Source organism: Cololabis saira, chromosome 12, assembly GCF_033807715.1.
Source record: "Cololabis saira isolate AMF1-May2022 chromosome 12, fColSai1.1, whole genome shotgun sequence".
Lineage (NCBI taxonomy): Eukaryota > Metazoa > Chordata > Actinopteri > Beloniformes > Belonidae > Cololabis > Cololabis saira.
The window spans coordinates 10,292,514-10,304,798 of NC_084598.1; the positions used below are offsets into that span (position 1 = coordinate 10,292,514).

The 12,285-nt window shown below is 40.3% G+C and overlaps 1 protein-coding gene across 3 annotated transcripts in view; it reads left to right on the plus strand.

Annotated features, from left to right (window-relative positions):
- Nucleotides 1-764: 764 nt before the first annotated feature.
- The window catches only part of grm4 (glutamate receptor, metabotropic 4), a 250,271-nt gene continuing 238,750 nt past the window's right edge, over nucleotides 765-12,285 (plus strand). For all 3 annotated transcript variants that reach the window (XM_061735446.1, XM_061735449.1, XM_061735448.1), the window contains exon 1: nucleotides 765-1,094. The gene's annotated coding sequence lies outside the window, so the exon portion shown is untranslated. The remainder of the gene's footprint in view (nucleotides 1,095-12,285) is intronic.

Genomic DNA, 12,285 nt, shown 5'->3' on the forward strand with positions numbered 1-12,285 from the left:
TCTCTCTCTCTCTCTCTCTCTCTCTCTCTCTCTCTCTCTCTCTCTCTCTCTCTCTCTCTCTCTCTCTCTCTCACACACACACACACACACACACACACACACACACACACACACACACACACACACACAGCGGAGCGGAGATGCATCAGTGCGCTACTGTAAATAATTGGTGCGCGTCTTCTGCGTATCAGCCTCATCCTGATACGGGAATATCAGCAGCAGAGGCTTCCACAGGGGGCTTCAAAACGATGTAGGTGTGGCGCAAATGCAAAAGAGACAAGGGACAATTTTACACCTAAATATTAACAACTGCGCGCTATGATATTCAGAATCTTTGACAACAGGAAAGCTGCAAGTTGTTTGAAACCTGTGTGCCTCTGCAGCCAGGATCAATTCTTTTGACACAACTCCTGAAATGACCATATTAATTTACAGTCTTTCAAACAAGAACTCCCATCTCTTTCTCGCCCCAAAGTGCACATGCATGTGCATTGCATAAGACTTATTGATCTGCTCAATGCAAGAACTCGCTCATATCATCACAACTCATCGAGCCTGTTCTTTTTTCTTCCATCCATACATGTATGCGTTGCCAGTATAGCCCGTCTTTGGTGAGCATCTTATGTGTAGGGCCAATAAAAGGAAAAAAAGAGGAGAGATTGTTTTCCCGTATGCGTGGAGGGAGGGAAGGTTTTTGGAGTGAAACAGAAGAAGCTGTAGGAGGAGGAAGAGCAGCAGCCTCAGAAGCTGCTTCAGCACCACTCGCTGCTGGACAGCTCCGCGCCGGAGTTCATCTCATCTCAAACAGGACTATCTCTTCGTCTGTTCCGGGCAAATTACACACAACCTACAGTCCCCCTCCAAGGCTTTTCCACTTCCCAACCCCGGTCCTTCTCTTAGTTCTTTTTTAATCATCATCTCATTGACGTTTTTTTTTTAATCAAATCGAGCAGCGTTCAAACAGCAGGGCTGACTGGAGCTGGCGCCGCCAAACAAAGACGCAGGAAGATTTTTTTTTCTTCCAAGCAAGAGGCATCCCATATCGCAGAACTTATTCTCCACTTTAGACACACTCGTGGCGAGATGATTTGAAGGTAAGTTGTTTTCTTTCCCACAGTTTGAGCAGCGGCAGCTGGGTTTTTGGAGTGGTGTGACAGTTCTGCATCAGAGTTACTGTGATGTGGTTCTGGATGTGAGAGGATGCTGCTCACAGCGACACTTTGTTCCCCCATCAAGGGAGTTGGGGATGTGTTTTTAAAGCATAACAACACGAGTGAAACGCTCGTATGATTTGGGCTATGCGTGTCTTCTTAGGGCTTTCTGGCGAATCTCAACGCAAATAGTGGCTCCACATACATACAGAGATACATGCATGTGTGTGTGTGTTGGCTCTGAGGGATGCAGTCTTTTTCTGATCATGCTCAACAGATGCAGCTTTTAGAGAAGGAATGAGGCTGTGGTTTCACGTGAGGGTTATTGGGGTCCTGGCAGCACAATGAACCCCTTCATTAGCTGCAGCCTCTGGGAGCCCTCCTTTCCTTCCTTTCTGCTCCTCTCATCTCTCTGCTCTTCCTCAAGTGATTATAACGAGTTTATAGGTCTAATCCTCTCTCTCTCTCACACTCACTCACTCACTCACTCACTCACTCACTCACTCACTCACTCACTCACTCACTCACTCACTCACTCACTCACTCACTCACTCACTCACTCACTCACTCACTCACTCACTCACTCACTCACACACACACACACACACACACACACACACACACACACACACACACACACACACACACACACACACACACACACACACACACACACACACACACACACAGTTCTGTGGATGCCATTCACCGTGAAATCTGCGCTCCTTTAGTGGTTTGTTTGTGTGAATCAGGGGAGTCCATGTTTGCATTTTTATCATTTTCAGATGAGACATGAAGCCCTGCTGGGCCACAGGCCCGGCGACGCCTCCGTTTGTTATCTGCCAGAGAATGCATTAGTTGCTGCTCACGTTTCTGCTGCTTTCAGAGTGTGACACATGATGCTTCTTTCAATATGTTGAGACATTCAAACAACACATTTATTTCCTTGAGGGCGTTTTAATTGACGTCAGAAGATGTAACAATTTCCTCCTAGTATATATATATATATATATAAGAAATTAAAAAAATCTGCACACCTTTTTCAAACGTATTGTGATATTTAGGGGGGAATGGATTCATTTTATTTTGCTTCAGTTTTTTGGTTTCCCCTCTAAATCTTTCCTGAACAAAACATCTGCTTCAAAGCCTCTTTAATGGATTTCAATTAGTGAGAATGATTCAGTTTTGAAGTGACATGAGTACTATTCAAATTCACAAAAATTGGAGCTCATTTGGTTATAAATAGCCCCGACAGCAGAAAGCACTTCACACGTTTACATTGTTGCTTCGTAAAGAGCTTGCACACTCTCAGTGCAAGGAAACATCCAAAACAACACCGATCTACGAAGACACATTTGAAAACAAACATTTATCCTGTGCAGAAACAAACACTTTTCCTTTTATTTATCTATATGCCCACTCTTCATCCATTTTCTATGCCCTTATCATCCTGTTTTCCTTTTGTTCGAGGCATGTGTTGGGTGGGGAGGGTATTTTGAGCCCATTCCTCTAAACTGTCACGGGGAGAGAGGTGGGGTGCACCCTGAACAGGTTGCCGGTCTCACAATTGTTCTCAGGAAAAGGCAGGCTGCGTCGCTGCAGCACTAACTCTTCCCCCAGTCTGCACCCTGTGAGTAATATCACACCATCTTCAGTGTAAATCTCCATCAGCAGTCACAACACATGTACTGTCGTGACTATTTGGGAGAATAAAATTGTTTTCGCAGTCGTCTATTACGTGCCACTCTGAGTAAATCAATTTTGGTATGAAGTCGGGTGCATTTTAGATTTCTTATCATTTAAGAAATAATGTAAATTATCAGTTTCTTGATAGCGCCTTTTCCAGAGAAGCTGATGTGCTTGCCAAAAAGCACTTTTTATCTGCTAATCCAAACTCAAGATGGCTCACAATCCATCTTGCTCTTATCTCACTGGACAAAAACTCTCCTGACCTTTTAAAATTTTATCTCGTTGGTACTTATCAGAACATGTTTACACTTAATCATCCTGCTCCTTTGGATTTTCTCTTCCTTTTCCTTTCAAGCTACTCTGCAGTTTCTACCTGCACTGCATTTGAACACAATTCCAGGGTATGTGAAGTACTTGCTGTTGTTATAACACTGCATTTTAGGAGGAATCTATACAGCGCTTACAAGCCTCTCATAATTTCCCAAAAGGCACGATGTGCACATTTGCAGTGACAACTTTTTATTGCACCCTGCATGAGCTATGACCCCTGTCTGAAGCTGTGCTCCATCAACAACAACATCTAGCAACTAAAGGTTTGAGTTAAGGGTTCGGTTATTGGGGTTACGGTTCAGACCATAGTTTAGGAAAGGTGGCGATGGAATTTGAGGCAATCTGAGAAGTAGTGAAGCGCCCGAGGTGCAGTTCAGGTCAAGACCAATCACTGCAAAAAGTACTTTTGGTTGTGAAATATTTCCAATACAAAGTCTTCTTTTCAACGGAGTTGCTTGGATGTTTAAGAGTGTCCCTATAACCTTTAAGATTCAATGGTGTTCCAGTCATTTACAACTTTCTCCCAGGAACAAAAAAAGCACCTCATTAGGTTAGGAAGCTTGGAGAAACTCCATCAAACAGACAGACTGGCATCAAAAAAGCCTGTTACTTTTAACCTTTACCTCCGAATGAGTTTCCCTGTACAGTAATCCGCTTCTGACCGGATAATGTTCTTCTTATATCCAGAAAATCATCCAGGATATGTTTACTGTCATTTTGTGCGTCTTTTGTAATTCATTTTCCATGCTGCTGTGAGTTAGTGTGACATTATAGGAACGGGGCAGGATAAATTATTCTCCGTGGCTGCTTCTCTTCCTTATCCTTTCACACTGTGCTGAAAGGAAGAGCATACGTCAGAGCTGAAATTCACAGGCATCCAGCAGTGAAAAGAGAGCGACAGACGAGGGCAGAGAGGCAGACAGCAGCTTTCTCAGTTTGTTGGATGAGTTTTAGTTATCCCTTTCTCTGCTTTATCATCTTCTCAGGATGGTGTGTCCATTCTGGATCTCGTTCTCTGCTTTTCCCTCCTGCTGTCCATCTGTTCATCGGGGGGCCGTCTGTGCAGCTTTCCTGCGCTGACCACAGTCTGATCATTTGCAAAACAACAGCAGATCTGTTTCTCACAATCTCAAAACAAGCAGCTATTTTCTCAACTGCCTGGTTTGCCCTTTCTGCGAGTCTCTAATTAGCTCTCCCCTTTTTAAATCTTTGTCATTTCATGCATACGTGTCCTCCAGAGAAACAGTTACTATCGCACTCGAGACACTAGTGGATCTGATTTTTTTTTCTTTTCTTTTCTAAATGGCTTTTTAAAGTAATCTGTGTCTGTGTTAAAACACCATGCTGAAAGTAAACTCACTTATCACAGAGTGAGAGCTGCAACACGCCTACAGGTTCAGCATCTTCATTAGAGGGCTGTTGACACTAATCAGAGATGACATCCATTGGCTCTCTGCTTAATTTACAAGATTTACTACACAAACAATGAAGCAAATAATCTATTCATCCCTGGTGCACCTTTTCTTATAAAGAAGATGCGTTTGACAAAGTGTTGAATTGATCTTTGCCTTTATCAAATGTTATGCTGGTACATATTCTCCTCAGCTAAAAGAGAGAGATTTCATTGTAATGGACTAAGAACATAACAGATCACCGTTACAAACACACCTGCTAACCTGCTAACTCTGTTAGTTCTTAAGTTTCATGAATGAGGACAAAATAAAAAAAGAAGAGGAAAAACTAACACTCGCTGAACGTCATACAAGACAGCACTTGGGTTCTTTGCTTTTTAATTATTCTGTTGCAGATTTGTTCATGTGCATTGAATCTCCATGACCCATGTGGACTCAGTAATCACGAGGTGTCCAGGTCCAGAAGCTGCAAGACAAGGCCAAATCATCACCACAGCAATACCGTACTTAACAACTGAGATAACGTTTTTGTGCTGAAAGGCTGTATTTTACTTTCACCAAACTTAAGGATTCTTATTTCACCCCAGATCCTGATCCGGCCTTTTGTGTTAAACATTTTGTAACAAAACTGTTTGGATTTAGTCATAAAAAGATCACAGTATGGCATGAATAACAACACCTCAAAACACTGAATATTCATTAAATAAATGTGACAATGTGGTGAGGTGGAAGAAACAATCTCCGGCCTGAGAGACGTTTAGCTCGATTAAGTGATTATATTCCATCTCCCATTTAGTTTTAATTATGTTAACTCATAATTAAGAACCTTGGACTTAAAGACGGGTTGATGAGAAACGTAATCAAGTGTTTTCTTGAGGAAGCAAAGATGTCTAAAGAATCCTGGGCCGTCCAAACCGATTTTTTTTTAAAAACAATTAATCTAACGATTCATTTTTCAATTATTTTTCCATGACTCATTGAATGTAACCATTTCCACGCAGCAAAAGATTTATTAGTACAATTTTAATTATTAATTAATCTCACTGTTCCTCAACAATATCTTAAAAATCAACTCAAATTACATTAATGAAGTTCTGCAAAATAATCCGTTCAGAAGTCAGACGTATTATCCCCCCAAAAATAAAAAATAAAAACTTGAATTAACTTAAATAAATTGATGTAATTTGTTACACTTACATTTTTCAGTTTATCTGAAGTTTATGGCCTGGCTGAAATCCTATGTTTTGATTTAATATCAATCAAAATTAGTAATTATTTCAAAGCAAAAATGTATTTTGAATTCACTTAAAGTAAAAAAGAAAACAAGTTATAATAATCATAAAACATTATTTTATTTGTTACAACTTGATGTTTTCAGTTTGGTTATACTTATTATCAATTATTACATTAGTGTAGTTTTACTTTGGATTCAATTAAATGGATATAATTTGTTACATACATAGTTTAAATTTCAGAATTAGTAGTGTAAACTGTAATTTTACTCTCCCCTTCTGCCTCTTGGGCAGGGGATTAAAATGGCCCGGGGACCTCGGGGCTGCGGAATAATCACGTCTGTGTTTTTAATCCTGTCTAAATGCAAAACTTCCACCGCAAATTACCTTCCCTATTTCACCAAACATGAAGGTCGTGAGATCGTTTTAATGCCTTCTGAATGCGCACGTCAGTAATTTGGTGATTTGCAGGATGTTAAAAAAAACCCATAAAAAACAAAACAACCTCTCGTCACTTTTTCTGCTTTTCCCCGGCGTGATTTTGGCAGTTGAGTTGAGCTCATAGGACTAGATAGTACAATCCCTTGAGCTCAACTCAACTGCCAAGTTGAGTTGAGGAACATAGTGAGACATTATATTACAACATCAGCATATATCCACTCCATACTGACATTTTTAACTGATAAAAGTACATAAATTAATCAACAAACTTGCGACAGCGCAGAATCTTTAGAGTTCTGGACCCGGTTACGTTTACCTTTAAGTTAGCCGTCACCATGGCAACTCAAAAACAGACTCACATGCCATTTTCCAATTTTGTCACTTGTCTAAATGTGACGTATCTTAACTGAAATCTAACTCGTAAGTGTCTGAGCCAATGCTTTTAACTCAATGTTCAAATTTAACGTTAAATAAAAGGCAATTGTTTATTAGAGGAGCATGAGGCTCATTTTAAGAAATGAGACTCTCTAGCGCCACCTTCGCCACGACGGCCGTCGGGGGTACTGCAGCCAACAGCGAAGCCGGCACGTGAGAACGGGGAGAACGTGCATGCAGCGTCATTTGACGTCACATCTGCAGGACAGCGCGGGAAATTCCGGTCCGGAATTGCAGCACATTTTGAAGCACACAGCCTGTTCAAGGCAAAGGAGAGATACACTAGAGGGCTAATTCTTTTTGGTTCGGAACGCTTCATCTGACATTATTACTAGAAAACTTAAAACATATAAGAATTTTTTTCATAAATCCTGCCTCATGCTCCTTTAAAATGCAAGCCCTCAGCCGGGATAGATCACGTGACACACGGACGTAGCTGCTCCAGCGCGAATATGCAGAACTAAATACAGATGTTGGGCTCTAGTTTCAGAATGACTGCAGGTCCAGGGCTCATGTTAGTCCAGTGCAAATAGGACATCAGTCAATATTTTTTGTTTACTCACAAGCTAGCATTTGACTTGATGCAGGTAATAACATTTCATTGGTAAATATTTGCATTGAGTTGCATTCAGTTTACTTGCAATAAATACAGACAGAAAAAAACCTCCACATGTGGTCTTTGCCTTCAAATCTTATTTGTAACCTTAACCACAACACTATGAATCGCTATGACCCTCAAAGTTAAAGTCTTAAAATCTACAAAAATAGACAGGAAAAGTTTACCAGTATCAATTTTGTACAAATATCGACTGAGCAAAATCTAAGTGCAAAAAAACAACAGCGATCACATTTCAGTGGTAATCACGTTGCAGTATTTGTACCACAGAGGGAATTCTCTTTACAGTGAATACAGAAATGAAGAGAACCTTTGCATTAAAGCTGGTTACTCTGCCAACGTGTAATGATTCACACTTCCATTCTCCTATACTAAACAAAAGCTACGAGTCGTAACAAAGAATGTGCTTTCATCAAATGTCCTATTTGTTTAGCTTCAGTCCGACTGTAGCTTCTTCTATGAATACTTTCTGCAGGGCATTAAAAGTGTGTTTTTAATCACTTGGACAGCTCAGGTTGAGAGCACAAATGAGGCCTAATAGTGTGGGACAAGCATGGATGAATGATGACAAGTCAGTGAAGTCAGGACCCCCACACCCTGATAACAATCCAGATGTCATGTGGTGGATGGAGAGGACCCTCCTCCTCCCTGATTACAAACACCACGAAGGGACACCTCTCTTGTGCTCCTTCGGGTTCATCCTTCCGACCAACCTAATAAAACAGGAAGATCAGTATCTGATTTAACAACCTAAAAACCTACACTTAACAGTCAAATCTGAAAATAAATAAATAGATAAATGATCACTGCAGGACGGAGCACTCCACAATAAACAGCAACATCCTCTGTATTTCTTGGTTTTACGAGAAACCGCATTTTTTTTTATGTCACCCCACAAGTTTTCCATTAGATCAAAGTCCAGGAAACACACATTTTAAAGGCATTTCCTTTTCTGAACATGGCAACCTGACCTCTTCAAATATTTGAATGTGTTCAAACGGATCCATGATGCCTGGAATGTGATAACTAGGCCTGACAGCATCGGATGAGAAACATCCCCGTGTTGGTATGCTTGCCCCACCATGTCTTCACAGTTTACTGCAGCTTCAATTAAGTGTTTGGGCTTTTGTCTGACAAACTGTCCCCAGCCTCCAGACTCAAAATAAACAATCTTGCACTCAGCAGTCCTGAAAAGGTTGCACCATTGCTCCTCCGGTCAATTTGGGAATGTTGGTGAATTGTAACATCTTCAGTACATGTCTTTGTTTTCAACAATGGGACTTTTACCGTGGTCTGTTGTGGTAGTTCGGCTTCAGAGTTCTTCTAATAATCCAGAACTCACAGGTAACTCTAGACCTTCAGTGATCACCCTGGAGTTGATCATTGACTGAATCTTTGCCATTTTGGTTATCCTTCTATCCATTCGAATGGTACTTTTCCATTTTCTATCAAGTCTTTCTGGTCTTGGTTGCTGTTTAGAGCATTTGAGATGAGCAGCCCATCATTTTCTGCACTACTTTATATTTTCTCCCCTCTTATCAATGTTTGAATCAAAGTCGCTCTCCTGCTGCTCAATGTATTGAATTCCATTCAAATTCCAATTCACACATACTTCATTATTCGCCAAATGGGAAATTAATGAATAAATGAATGAATGACCCATTTTTCTCAGATTTTCAGAGAGAAATGCTTTATAACCAGAATGTATGTTTGCTGCCTTCATCCATGAAAAAAGGGCCACCTGTTTCCACACAAGATCAGTGACCTCATTAATTAATCTCCACACTGCTATTTCTTTTTTTTTTTACAGCCTAATATTCCATTTTCTTAGTTTAGTACAAAGATTTTGAGTTTTACTCCCATTTTGAACACACTTCTAACAACTACATGTGTTATACGTCTTTTTATAGCCTGAGACTATGTGTATGAGCTACTTACCAGATACTCCTTAAAGAGATCTTCCCAAAGGAAAACCGTAAAGGCCTTCAGGAGACTCCGTTTTTAAATCCACCTCTAGCTTCTGTGGATGAGAAAACACAAACATACACTTATACAAAATTAAACTATATCATGTTGCAATTTGACTGAAAATAACTCTACATAATCCACAAATGGACACTTGGGAATTAAACTATTGTGCTTCACAACAGCTTTTAAAGGCATATAAAACTGGAGACCACAGACTACTAGCCACGTGTCAATAAAATTAACTTCCTTGCTTCTACCTACCAAATCTTGTATTGTATGACCTGATCTAGAACCTTTCGTTCTAGAACAGTTCGTGTTTCGTGCTTGAAGCAGGTTGTTATTCTAATGGATTCTGCATTGATATTTGATAAATAAGAGTTAAAAGAGTTAAATGAGTAAGTTAGATGTTATTACATCAGATATTATGCTACAACTGTGGTAGGGCTGCAATCTCCCAGTTGACTGGTCGAAGTATTAATCATTCAGCCTGGCTCGAGTAAAATTCTGATTGGTCGATTCTTTAATTAAATTAAATTTCATCAGGAGGAATGTACCAAGTTCTGAAGGGGGGGGGGGGTTCAGAGCACACCTCTTTCACAGGTAACAGTCTACCTTTAGACACCCCCCTGTTTCTGCTATTATGGATTAGCCCAACCCACTGACTAGGGCCGATACATTGTAAAGTAGAAGGACGAGGTCTGGTGATTCGTTGAACTCTTATCATGTCAGAGACATCTGCAGTGTGGCAGAATTTCATGAAAATAGACGATGGAGAAAAAGTTGAATGGAAACTTTTTAAGCAGCAGTTTGGATATCACAGCGCTACATCAAACATGGCGGATCACCTGAAACCGGTAAGCCAACTTTCCCCGTCCGTTCTGATAATATGAACAACAGCGGCATCTTTGAGATGTTGGGCCTCAGTCCGACACACCTGTGAGCTGTTAGCGTAATGAGCGTCTCTCTCTGTCTCTCTGTGCGCGCCTGCTTGTTTCTGCCTGTTTCTGTCTCTGCCTATTTCTGTCCGTTTCTGCCTTTTGTTTTATGAAACATATATTAACATTGAAATTCTGGCATTTATTTGAGCCCAACAAAATAGCCCCACTGTAGTTGAACCAGAAAAAAAAACTTGTTGCCACTGTGAACAGAGCAAATTTATGGTGCTGGTCAATTATTAAAACACGACAAAACAATTGTTTTATATAAATAATATCCCCCCTATTAATTGCGACAGGCTGTATTGTGTTATTATTTCAGTGTAAAACATTAGATAAAAAACTTGATAAAAAACAAATCGATGACGACGACCCCCCCCCCCCCCGCCCCCCCCCAAAAAAACAAACAAAAAAACAAAACAAAACAACAACCAACAATTAAAAAAATAATAATCGAATTTTAGTCGAAATTTGAGGGCTTCAATTGATCAAGAATTTGTTTGGTTGATTAAAACTCTAAACTGTGGGGTGTTTGCAATCCTAGTTCTGACTTCAGGGGTCAAGACCTGCACAAGACCTGGGGCCTGTACTACGAAGCGGGATTTGGGGTTAGCGAGGTAACTTCAGGTTTAACCCTGGGTTTTCAGGACTACGACGGTGGTTCACTTCTCACCGGGGCACATCGCCATGGTAACTTATGCTGAACCGCTAACCTGCTCCGGAGCAGGTTATGTTCGAGATACAGATCGCCGGGTGTAAAAGCACCGCCCACTGACCAATCAGCTCTCTTGGAAAATGACATGCCCTTTCGAAGAGAATCCAGTGGAGCTCTGTGCGCGGATCGTGAGAGGATCCCTCCGAAGAGAACGCGTATTCTGGGACCACCAAAACCCCTTTGCTTTCCCTGTATGAACGATCCAAAAAAATAAAAAGAAAAAAGGAAAAAAAGAAAAAAGAGGTGGAGGAGAAAATAAAAAATAAATCAATCAACCCAATTAACCCTAACCCTAATAAAACAAATCATCACCCAAAATCCGATGTACAGTCAATCCAAAACTAATACCAATTAAATAAAGAAATCAAGAAGAAATCAAAAAGAAGATGCATTTGTAAGGGGATAGCAAAAAAGGGATTTTCAATTTCGTCCCTCGAACATTCTGAGAAGTCACTTTAAAATACTAAATACCCCCCTCCTGAAAAAATAAAAAATTAAATAAAATAAATAAAAAAACCCAATTCTTTGGTACAGCATCAGCACAAGTTATCGGTCAACAACAATAGTTATAGAACCAATATATACAGGACTGTCTCAGAAAATTAGAATATTGTGATTTTCTGTAATGCAAACACAAAAACAAAAAAATGTCATACATTCTGGATTCATTACAAATCAACTGAAATATTGCAAGCCTTTTATTATTTTAATATTGCTGATCATGGTTTACAGTTTAAGATTAAGATTCCCAGAATATTCAAATATATGTTTATATCCCTATGAATTTACGCATTTATACAGTCAGCGATCTTTTGCCAGCTGTCTTTCTTGCATTTTGCAGCTGCAACTGTGTTGCTTTTTGCCTGTATTATATGCCTATACTCATCATATTTCCGTAAAATTATTGTTTGCTCTTCGCTACTGAAATAAGCGGCTCTGACAGCGGACTTCTCCATGCTTGCGATTGGTCATGCGCTGAAAACACTGCCCCTTTTATGTGCACGCGCTCATATCCAGATTGGAGAAACCTGGGTTGATATACCGAGTTGATAACCAACGTCGTGTGACCGCTTAGCGTGATTGCAATTGTCCCGCTTAGTGAATCTGGATAAGGAAAAGATATCCTGGATATGTTGAACTTGCTTCGTAGTACAGGCCCCTGGTCAAACCCTGAAACTCCATGAGAAGTATCTAGAGAAGCCAAAAGCCAAATTTAAACTTGATCAAATCACGAGCCCATTAAGCTTAAGGCCCCGTTTACACGTAGCAAAAACGGTGGTGTTTTCATTTGTTTTGGCTGTTCGTTTACACGAAAACGAAGCTCAAAGTCACCAAAAACGATCATTTCTGAAAACTCCGAC